We start from the raw sequence: 12,267 nt of genomic DNA, 5'->3' as shown, positions 1-12,267 counted from the left end.
TTCCCATCAGATTTCCTGCAATACTACTGGGCTGGCAGTACTGTAAGATATTGAGGTATCATGTGGTTGCATGGCCCAGGATTTATAAATCTGAAACAAATTTGGTGGCTTGGCAGTTTGATAAGATTAAGTCACAGCTGGGCTGTTTCTGTGGGAGGATGTAGGGTGTGGTGTTGGGCTGCTGTGGTTTATGCAAAAAGGGGAATCTGTCTCCACCTTTCTGAGAATGCCATGGAGGGATGATCAGCCATAGTCAGACTACTTGGGCGCAGGGGCCATGCTATTCTTCTCTGTATCGTTCCAATTTTAGTATATGCACTGCCAAAGCGAGCACCTGTCAGACTACTTGGGAAGTATCAATAGCCACTTTTTTTTTTTTTTGGCTTGGTGGTGGAACTAGACCATTTTTCTTCTGTCTTTTAATAGATGGATAAAGAAAATGAGAAGTACATCACAATGGAATATGTGTCAACCTTCAAAAAGAAGGAGGTCCTATGTTGTGCTATGAGAAATAGCTCAGAGCCATCCAGGAGATTTCCCAGCACACTCATTGGCCAGAATCTCCATCCAGATGCAGCTAAACCCATCTCTGGTGGAGTAAGGCACCACAGTGCTTGGCTTAGAGCAGTGCTTCTCAATTATTTTCTGTCATGCCCTCCTAGGAAGAAGAAAACATTTTTGCACCCCCCAAGCGACTGTAAATATTATCTTTATTAAAAATAACTTTAACCAGCAAAACAAAAATCTATAAAATAATTTGAGCTGATTTTTTAATCAGAGATGATGTCTGGATTCATGGCTACAATGAGCACGTTTTGCAATGCATAGATTTTCAAAGCGGGGTTTGAAGCATGACACAGCAACTCAGCTCCAGAGACATACAGAGACATAAACATGGGCCTAGCTTGTTATGACAGTGTTTGCTGAGGTCAAACGTGCCCCCCTTTACAGAGCCTTGCACCCCCTTGGGGGGGTGTGCCCCACTATTTGAGAACCACTGACTTATCACTGGGACCCTCCCCTTGGAGCAAGATGAAAGTTCAGGGGTTGGGGGAGCCTAGGAGAATGGGGTCGTGTGATTAGATAGGCGTGGGAAGAGGGACTCATCCTGGTAGAAACCACATTGTCAGCATATCTGCCTTGTGCTCAGACCCTCAGAACTGCCTGCACGCCTGGTGATCTCAGGTTCTTTCCTCATTGGTTCTTAACAGGGTGCTCCACTGAATGCTTTCCTTCTTGAGTTGGTCAGATCTGACCCTCATGAGTCCCTCAAAGTTTCTAAATGATCATCCTCAGACCATTCTCCCCACTAGCACTATCTGCCAGTGCTTATGAGTACTGAGAACTAGCACTATTATCAATGCTGAGAGGTACTGAGTGCTATCACTGTCCTACAGGGGTCTTCAAACTACGGCCCGCGGGCCACATATTGTATTTATTCCCATTTTGTTTCTTCACTTCTAAATAAGATATACGCAGTGTGCATAAACATTTGTTCATAATTTTTGTTTTTACTATAATCTGGCCCTCCAACAGTCTGAAGGACAGTGAACTGGCCCCCTGTTTAAAAAGTTTGAGGACCCCTGTTAGGAGGTAGTGAGCATTAACACTATCCTTCAATGCTTGGAGTCACTGAGCACTAGCACTATCTCAACACAGTTGGGAGATACTGAGCACTATTACTGTCACTGCTGTGAGTTACTAAACATTAACACTTTTTCAGTGCTAGAAGGTACTAAGCAAATTACTGTCAATGTTGAGAGATACTGAGCACTAGTATTATCTCGACACAGCTGGGAGATACTGAGCGCATGCTCTATACTCGCGTCGTATATCATCCTGGTTCCCAACCAGGGTGGTTTTTGCTCACAGAGGGCCTGTGGCGATCACTGATGACGTGCATCGGTCATCACTCAGGACAGGAAGTACTTCTCACTTCTAGGGGAAGAGCCTTGAGGGCTGATGGGAAATGCCTGCAGTGGTGCAGCTGCTGAGAAACCATCCCCTGGCTTGGGGCTTCAAAGCAGTCAAATGGTGAAGCACTTCATGCCCAGGTTAAAAGATCTGGCCGGGGCCTCCTGTGAGAGAAAAGTGGCTGCATGCCAAGGCCACGATGAGCTGCCGTGGGCCTCAGGCCACGGGAGCTTGATCCTGTTCTACTTCTTTGGTTTGCTCTGTGAGCCCCATGCCGGGTTCCCAGAGTGGCTCATGGCAGCCAGAGCCAGTGCTCATTACTTGTATTGTTCCCCATGTGAAAAGACACATACACACACCACTTTAGTTCTCCATGGGAAGATAATCAAAGCCATTCCTTGGCAAGAATTTCACACGAGGGGGAGGGCAGGGTACACTGGGCAGTGAGATGGCAAGAGAGACTCACAAGAAAGTGTACAGTTTGGTCTGGAATTCTAACTGCCAGTAATGGAATCCCAACCCAACATGGATTAAAATAAAGGAGAGAGAAATGTACAGACATATTCAAAGCAATCCTGCTTCAGATACAGCTGGATCCAGCAGCACCAGTGATTTGGTTTGTTTTACGCTGCTGTGGACTGAATTCAGGGCCTCACACATGTCAGGAAATTGCTCTAATGCTGAGCCACATACTTGGCCCCTCAATAATGTTCCTATATACTTGGTTAGTTTCTCTCTCTCTCTCTCTCTGTCTCTCTCTGTCTCTCTCTGTCTCTCTCTCTGTCTCTCTCTCTCTCTGTCTCTCTCTGTCTCTCTCTGTCTCTCTCTCTGTCTCTCTCTCTCTCTGTGTGTGTGTGTGTGTGTGTGTGTGTGTGTGTGTGTGTGTGTCTCTCAGCTCAGGATCATAGGAGGCTCTAGCCCCATGGACACAGGAGAGGTGACATCCTGGAAAGTCAGGTGTACCTTCTGGCAGAGGGTAGGGGTGCCCAGTGGGCCCGACTGAAGTTCACACAGCCTCTTCCAGGACTCTCCACCAAATCTGTCCAGGACTCCTCCCCACTGTAGATGGCCATGGCATTTCTGCTGCCTCCAGGATAGAAACACCAGGCCACACAGTCTGTCTTGAGGGCACATAAGGCCTTTCAGTTTTTCCCAGAGAGGGAGAAAGGGGATTCAGCATGGCTCCTCAGGGCTTATTTGGGGATCCAGGAGTGGGGGGGGCAAGTAAGCTGGGATAGATGGTCAGGGCTGAGCTGGCCCAGATGCCACAGAGCCTGGAGCCATTGATGGTTCTAGAACTGTGCTGCATCTAGAGTGTTGATAGGACAGGGCGGTCCCGCTGCAGGTCTTGGGCATTGGGACAGTGGGGACCACCAGGCATGGCTGTCCTTGTTCAGCTTCCTCCTGAGCACTTGAACTCAAGCTGCCCTGCACTGATTGAAGCCCCCAGACCCCTTCCACAATGTAAATCTCCTTATCCACCTCCCAGAGTGGTCCCTAATGCTTCCCTCCCCCCTGACTCCTCTGTGCCCCCAGCAGCACGGCTGGCCATGCTCCAACTTCCCTAGCAGACTCTGCTGGCACCTCCCACGCCCATGTGCCCAGGTGGCTCCCCACCCCTGTCTGGCTGTCTCCCAGAGCACCAGAGGGATCCTCACACACACACACAATGCTGCTTTGTATACACTGGGAAGTCAGGTCCTGCGCTATCTTGCTCAGTGCATCTTGGTCACAGCTTCTAGAGATGCTGTGAGGGATAAGCCCCACAACCACCACCAATTCCCTGACCTTCAGCCCCAGTGCCTGCTGACCCCAAGGCCCCTTTGACCAGGCTTTATGCCCCTGACCCTCCACTGCTCCAGCTGTTCCCAGCTCTCTACACCTGGCCAGGTTTTCCCAGTCCTGCACTTCACTGCAGACAGGGGCTCAGAGCAGGAACTCAGTAAAGAGGGGAACAGGCCTGCACCCCCACTGCCATCTGTGACAGAGACTTGAGGGCTGCTGTCTGAGCCCCCCAGACATACAGAATAAAACCCTTACATGTGACTCCCCAGTGTAAGGACAGCAACACGGGCTAGCCCCATCCCTCCCAGTCTAGTCCAGAGCTGTCCCACATGTTTCGGGGAGACAGAGGACAGGCTGGGCTGGTTCCTTCTGCACCCCATATCCTTGTTGTTCTGATCCTAGGCCTCCCCAACAGCCAGGGAAAGGAGCCTTTCAGGAGCACCCAACTACTCCAAAGTAGGGTTGGCCATCTTCACTTGATCCCTGTACCCCTCCCTGAGCCCCTTTCTCACTTTTAGCATCAGGAGGACAAGGTATCACCTTGGAGCTAGACTCTGCTGCTCCCGATGTCACAAGCAAGAAGAGATAAAGACAGGCATGCCCAGACAGGTGGGATGCAGGGACATGGAGAAGACGCACAGAGGACATGTAGACACCTCAGCACAGGACACATGTGAGCACATGCAGGGACAGACAACTGCAGGTGTACAGAAACCCACCCTAAGGACACTCCCCAGCATCACACACATACTCCAACATCACACACAAACCAGAATCAAATCTCCAGTATTGCACATTCACCCCAGTATCACACACATACCAGTATCACACATTCTAGCATTATACGCGCACATACATTACATACCAGCATCACACACATTACCTACACTTTACATGCCCCACATTTCACACAAACAAGCACACCAGTATCACACACTCTATCATTATTTACACACACACACACACACACAATCACACACACACGTGCACCTCCTTGGCCCTCCTGGCAGCCCCACAGTCAGCTTGAGTGGGAGGTGCTTGCACACAGGGTCCAGCCCTGCACTTTGCAGACACCAGGGCCATTGTCAGCCTCACCCCCAGGCAACTTTCTGCATACGGTGGGCGGCTCTGTCCTAGCACACAGCAGTGGGAGGCAGGAGTCTGGCACCCCAGGCCCACCAGAACCCACATGGATACCTCAGCTCCTCCCAAGGCCTCATCTAATCCTAAAGTCCCCTGAGAGGTGCCCCCATGGTTCACCTTCCCTCCCAGCTCAGGATTCAGGGGAATGAGATGTGCTGGTCCGAATACAATGAATGCTGTATGAGCTTGGGCAAGTCTTTCCAACTCTCTGAACCTCCATCCTCTCATTTGTCAAACGCTATCATGCTCCAACCCCAGGCTGGGGATGATAAAGAAAATTGGGGTCCAGGGGACATCACGGTGTGCAATGTCCGGGCCCCTCTCCCTGGCTTTGGTCTTCACACTGTGGGTGTGGAGGAAACACTCTCACTCCCAGCATGCATCCATGATCCCTGTGGATGGACAGGGAAGGCCTGCACACAGCAGACTCGTCCCATCCATGCTGCTGGACATCCCCCAATCACAGTTTCTTCAGTTCCCTGCCCACAACCAAGAGTTTTCACCAGCTTTTGGTTTCACTTGGATGGAAATGACTCACTGGAAGTTGCTCTGTTCAGTGGGGTCTGGGGGGACATTGAGAGAAACGTCTGGACAGAATAAGTGGGAGAAGCCCCTTGCCAGTGCTCTTTCCCACAGTCTCCACATAGGGAACCATAGCAGGCCCTGAAGTTATGGGTTCATGCCCTCTTGGCCTGGTGCCTCGGGGGCAGCCAGGAGGCAGAATTTTCTGGAAAGTCCCTCTCCTAGGGCACAGCGGGGCACTAGGGCCAAAGGACACGTGGGATCTATAAGTCCCTCTGGGCTACTGCAGCTTCCAACATGCTCCAGCCTCTGCCCTTGCTGAGACAGAACTTTCCGGAAACAGAGCATCAGCAAAACCTCTCCTGGTACCCTGCCCTCCTGGGAACTGTGGGGCTGCCTAGCCAGGAGTGTGACTCCCCAGCTCAAAGTAGGCTGGATTCCCTCAAATCAAAGCCAACACCCCCTTCCCCGCCATAGCCCAGGAACTGGGGACCCAACTGTCCTTTTTTCTCTGCCGACCCCAAACCAGCCAGGCCAGTCATATGAAACAGAACTAGGGCTGTCACAGAGGCCCCAAGACCAGGCCTCTGCCTCATTCTTATCCATAGGGAGCCCAGGCAGGTCATAGGGCTGCAGCCTGGGTTCTGCATCTTTGTGTCCTTCTGTCTGTCCATCTGTGAGAAGTGAGTTTCTCTTGGATGCACAGATGGGCAGGTGCTAGGACAGGAAGCGGGGATTCAGGCTGGGCTTTTCCTCTCTCCCTCCCTCCCTCCCCATCCTTGCCCTTAGTCACTCATGGAACACCCAGGAGATGGACTCGATGTTGCTCTGCATGCACAGGGGCGAAGAGGGCAGAGTGCAATTCCTGGGCATGGGAGCAGGATTCCAGGACCCCAAGACAGACCTCAGAGCAGGGTAGCTGAGGCCCTTGGCGGATGGACAGTGTAGAGGACACCATGGCAGGGGTGCTTGGGTGTAGTTTGAGGTGGGGAAAAAGCAGAAGGGACCAGGTGGAAGGAGGCGGCTGGAGAGAGGAACGGGAGCACAGAGGATGGTCAACACACGAAGGTCACCACCAACTTCCTACTATGAGCCTCCGTCTTATTGGATGGGGCAGAGGCAGGCACACCATGAGCCTTAGCCAGCAGGGCAGGACAGACCAATGACCAGGTTCAAGTGCTTAGGGGCATCCAGAACTACACCATGGGTTCTCAGAAGACATATATCTCCAGGATCACATGCACAGCTCCTTGCATGTGTTCATGAGCCTTCTCCTTGGCCCCTCTGATCCCCATCCTAAAGATGAGGACACGGACCCCCCCAGGGGTGAAGGTGCCACGGCGTCCAGGGTTCCGCTGTAGTGAACAGTATTTGAACACAACCTATGAGACTCCAGAGTCCAGATTCGTCTCCTCTCCAGCCTGGAGTCTTGCTGGTGTCAGGATGGGAGAGATAAAGTTGTTTGAGCCTCCCAAGCTTGGCCAGAGACCCCCATCTCTTCAAGCTCATGCTTAATCCTAAACACCCCCCCAGCCACCTCTGCCTGGGGTGGACTCTGCACATTCAGTCTGTCCCTCTGGCATTTCTCAGTGATGGACCATGGTACAGGCTGGTGCCCATCCTGCTCAGAGCAAGCCCCCCAATCTTGGCCAGGCAGCCTCGAGGACAATCACTTTCTTTTTCTTGTAAAAGGAAAAAAGAAATTGTCAGCCCTTTAGTTTCACTCTGAGTCCGAGTCTTTCCAGTAACTGAAAGACAGAGGGGGCTGGGCCGCTGCCCGGAGGAGCCTTGCGGAAGGAAGCTCTGGGGACTGTGGCGGCTGCACCTGGCCCCCACTGGCATCGCACCCCTCCACCTTTTCCAATAACTGCGGTATTTGGGTTTCCTTCCCCTGTAAAGGCGAAACTGTCTCCCAGGGCGCAGAGCAGGGTCTGTGCGGATGGCTCTGCGGTGCATTGGAGGCGCCTGCTCCGAGGATGACGACAAACTGCTACTAAAAGCAGAATTGCTTTTTAGTAAATGTCATTACTCAGAAGGAAGCTGTCTCCACCGCCACCTCCCCAAGCCTCAGTCAGGTCCTGACAAGGTCGGGTGGTAGGAGGTTTCGTGGCACCCAATGACCACCCACCAAGCTCCGATGAGGTCGCAGGGGCTCTGGCCAGCTGAAGCTACATTTCTAGTACCCATAGTCCACTGGCACTGGGTAGCCTGTGGAGACCAAGAATTTTCTGGTTCAGCACTTCAGCCAGAATTCTGGAGCCAGGTGTGGGGCAGTAGGGCCACTGCAACCTGAGCTGAGAATTGTCCATCTTGTCCATTGTGATGCTCTTTCAAGATAAAGAACAGAAGTCATTGGCCATCAACTGGTCATAGCAGATGTGTCATGAGTGATAAGGAACTCTTCCTTCCTTCCTTCTTTACTTTCTCTTCTTTCCTTTCTTCTTTTTCTTCCTTTCTTTTTTCTTTTTTACTTTCCTTCTTTCTTTCTTCCACTTTTCACTGATGTACCAAGACTTAAAATACCATTAACAGGGCCCAGAGAGATAGCACAGCGGCGTTTGCCTTGCAAGCAGCCAATCCAGGACCAAAGGTGGTTGGTTTGAATCCCGGTGTCCCATATGGTCCCCTGTGCCTGCCAGGAGCTATTTCTGAGCAGACAGCCAGGAGTAACCCCTGAGCACCACCGGGTGTGGCCCAAATCCCCCCCCCCCAAAATAGCATTAACAGTACTTTCACACAAAAGAAAAATTTCATTATTCCAACTCCACACCCAGCACCCTCCACCAATGTCAAGAATTGCCTCCCAACACCTGCCTTTTGGGCTTGGTAAATTCAGTTCTGGAAGCCAACTCTTAGGTTCTGTGTTATTGGCCATTTGTTATTTCCAAACTATTTATCTAAGTTCCATATATAAAAGATCATTTTGTGCCTGTCCCTGTCCTTCCAGCTGCCTTCATTCAGCAGGATCCCTGAAATGCAAATGCATGATTTCTTATTATTATTGTTGTTTTTTTGTTTTGGTTTTGGTTTTGGTTTTTGGTTTTTGGGTCACACCTGGCAGCGCTCAGGGGTTCCTCCTGGATCTCATAAATCACTCCTGGCAGGCTTGGGGGACCCTATGGGATGCTGGGATTTGAACCACATCCTTCCGCATACAAGGCAAGAGTCTTACCTCCATGCTATCTCTCTGGCCCCGATTTCTTCTTTTCTTATACCTGAGTCTATTCCATTGTGTATCTAGAATCAGTTTCTTTCATCACTCATTTTTTCGTGGGCACTTCAGGTGTTTCCTGATCTGGGCTCTTGCAAATAGCTCTGCAGTGAACATAGGGACACAACTATCTTTTCAAACTTATGTTTGGGAGCCCTGGGCAGTAGATGCCCAGAAATGGAATGCTGGTTCCTTTGGGAGCTCAATTCTTAGGTTTGTGAGACATATCTATAGTGTTTTCCAAAGCGACTCAACTAGTCCGTGCTCCCAGGATGGATTTTCTTCTAAGAGTGAGAGTGACCCTGGGCTGGGTGGTTTAGATTAGGGGACGGGTGGGGGTGGGGGGTGTCTCAGCTCTCAGGCACACCTCCAGTCAGCTGCATGACCTCAGACAAGTTTTCCCACTTCCCCAGGCAAAGCTAACTCGTGTGTGTGTGTGTGTGTGTGTGTGTGTGTGTGTGTGTGTGTGTGTGTGTTGGGGGGTGATAATTGATAATAGAGCTAATGCAGAGACCGTGTGGGAGCTATAAGGAGGATGGTCCCCAACACACAACAGAGTTGGAGCAAGTGTTTCAAATCTTCTCTTCATTGCCCTACAGTGTTCAGCCCCTTGCTACAGTGCTCCTTAAGCTGCTCATCCTGCAGAAACCAGCTCTGTCCTTCCTTCGTTGAGAAATGTTTATGAATATTGGTAGCAGCATCCAGAAAGTAGAAGAGAGCATGGAGGTCTTCATGTACACTCACAGAGAGAGAGAGAGTCAGAGCAAACCTCAGCCTGGCAGCCACCAACCCCAACCCCAGCCCAGAGCCCTCCAAGGTCAAGGCCTTGAGGTTTTCCTCCTGCCACCACCACAGAGCAAGCTCTAGAGAGGCACATAGAGGGGTTCTGCCTCATACAGGCACAGAATCGAAGACACAGGGAGGTGGTAAGCAGGCAGAGAGCTAAATCCAGGTGTCCCAGCCCAGGGCTGATGCTTGCAAATGTGCTGCTACCTCCTGGATACCAGACACACAAGGGCACTCAGATTCATCTAGAAATGAAAATCATGTGCATGTAGTAAGCTTGAGATGAGGAGGAGGAGGACAATGACGATGATTTTGAACCATACTCAGTGATGCTCAGGGGTTACTCCTGTCTCTGTGCTCAGGGATCCCTTCTGGCAATGCTCAGAAGACCATATAGGATGCCAGAGATTGAACTCAGGTCAGCCAGCTGCATACAAAGTATACCTGCTGTGCTATCACTTCAGCCCCAAGCTTTGAGATTATTATCAAAACACATACACTTTGGGGTGGTGAGGTGGCGCTAGAGGTAAGGTGTCTGCCTTGCAAGCGCTAGCCAAGGAAAGACTGCGGGTTCGATCCCTCGGCATCCCATATGGTCCCCCCAAGCCAGGGGCAATTTCTGAGCGTTTAGCCAGGAGTAACCCCTGAGCAAACGGGTGTGACCCCCCCCCAAAAAAAAAAACACAAAAAAACAAAAACACATGCACTTCAAGGAAAGGAAGAGATCTCAGAGACCCTCATTCCACAGGCCTCCAAAGCCTATTGTACTTCATCATAAGCGGATGTTGACATTGTCATGTGATACAGTGGAGATGTTCAACATTCCTAGTGGGGGTCCCTCCTGTGGTCCTTTTCTAGCCAAATTGATCACCTCACCCACCTCTGTCCCCAACCCTTGGCAACCAGGACTCAACTCTCTTCATTTCCAGAAATCTACTTTCTAGGAATGTCTGGAAATGAAGTCCCAGGTTCTGTGTGTAACATAATCTTTGAGGACGAAGCTCCTTGAAGCTGCACGGTCTTCTGAAGGCCCTTTTGAAAGGCAGCATCAGCACATTCTCTGAGCACTATGGAAGTGCCATTCTCACTCCATCCACCAGCCCTGGCATCTGGTTTCCCCCCTATTTTAGCCAAGGGGGATCAAAGTGCTGAGAGAGAGAGAGAGAGAGAGAGAGAGAGAGAGAGAGAGAGAGAGAGAGAGAGAGAGAGAGAGAGAGAGAGAGAGAGAGAGAGAGAGAGAGAGAAGAGCATGTATGTTTGTGTGAGCATAAGTTTTCCTTTCTTCTTCCAGAAATGGGATTTCTGGTTCCAATGTTCATGTTTTTGAAAATCTCTCCACTGCTCTTTGCAGAATCTCACACTGTTCTACATTCCCACAAGGAGTGTGTGAGGTGACAATCCAGTTTCTCCAGCCTCACTGGCATTCACACTTGGTACTTTTGTTTTAGTCATGCTGAGAGTAAGATTTCCTTGTGGTCTTATTTTGCATTTCCTTCATGACTAATGACCTTGAATGTCTTCTCATGGGCTTATTTGCATCCAGGTATCTCCCAGGAAATGCCTCTGCCTGTCCTTTGGTCATAGTTTACTGGGATTCTTCATGACTGTGTAGCTGTAGGAGTTCTTGGTCCAAGATAGTTTTTAAATCTGAGTGACTTGTCAGAAGTGTGGTCTACAAATATTTTCTCTCAGCCTAAAGTTGATCTTCTATCCCCTTATGAGGAGCCAAAGATGCTCCTCAAAGATGTTTTGATAAGACACAATTACTTCCCTTTATGGGTCATGCTTTGCTGTTTACAACTATTCATTCTTTTTCTGTCTTTAGATCCTGAAGACCAACTTTAAAAATAAATCTTTCAAGTTTCATGTTGCATATGCATGTTCATGTCCTATTTTGAGGTTTTTTTTTATTAGAAAGTGTGAAGGTTGAGTTTTAGGGGAATATTTTAGTCTATGGATGTATCCAGCACTATTTATTGAAAAAAAATCATCTTTCTTCCATTGAATTAATTTTCTGGATCTTTGTCAAACATCAGCTGGGCATATTTGTGTGGATCTGTTCATTCTGTTCAGTTCCACTCATTCAACTCATTCCTGCATCTCTTCCTCATTTCCTTGAGGACAATTCTGAAAACAAATTGTAATTAATAATTCCCTTGGTGGCAGGTTTTTGTTGGCTAGTGAGTTTTGGGGGTCATACTCGGCCATCGCCCAGAGGTTACTCTTGGTTCTGCACTCAGGAATCACTCCTGATGAGTTCAGGGGTTCAATGTGGTACAAGGTATCAAACTCAAATCAGTCACATGCAGAGAAAATGCCCTACTCATTATATTATTGTTCCAGCTCCTCTTCTTCATTGTCTTGAGAATGGTGCTGAGCAGTAAATTCTTAACACTAAAGAGAAAGATCCTTCCCACTTCACAGAAAATTGCATAGAGTGTTTTAATTCATTGCTAAGTGAAGTGACAAAGCTCTGATGCCCAAATTCTTTATTTAATAAGGAAGTAAGGGGTCAGTTAAATAAAATAGAGTCTAGAGAGAGTGCTAACCCCTCCCTCAGGTTTGATTTCTAGCAATACGTGGCCACACAAATCTTGCCAAAGGTGACCCTGGACATCCTGAAGAACTTCCAGGGTAACCTTGGTGATCCCAGAACCACAGGGACCAAACAGCACTACATTCTTGGGTCCCAGCACTGAACCACTGAGCAGATTGGCTGGATTTTCTGAGCAGCCATTAGGTCTCTGGGTATCACTTGGGAGCCTCCCCAATACCAAAGAAAAGATAAAATTGAGGCTCACAAGGCCATGGACCCTCCAAAACTCATGTTCTTCCTTTAAAATTGTAGCAGAGGACCAGAGAGATAGCACACAGTGGTTTGAATCCGAGCATCCCATATGCCCCCC

At 49.5% G+C, this 12,267-nt stretch overlaps 1 pseudogene; it reads right to left on the bottom strand.

The window, feature by feature from the left end:
- Nucleotides 1-266: 266 nt before the first annotated feature.
- On the bottom strand, nt 267-334 carry LOC126019187 (uncharacterized; annotated as a pseudogene).
- Nucleotides 335-12,267: the final 11,933 nt, after the last annotated feature.

Source organism: Suncus etruscus, chromosome 9, assembly GCF_024139225.1.
Source record: "Suncus etruscus isolate mSunEtr1 chromosome 9, mSunEtr1.pri.cur, whole genome shotgun sequence".
Taxonomy (NCBI): domain Eukaryota; kingdom Metazoa; phylum Chordata; class Mammalia; order Eulipotyphla; family Soricidae; genus Suncus; species Suncus etruscus.
The sequence above is the reverse complement of the archived record's forward strand: the minus strand, read 5'-3'. Positions and strand labels throughout refer to the sequence as shown.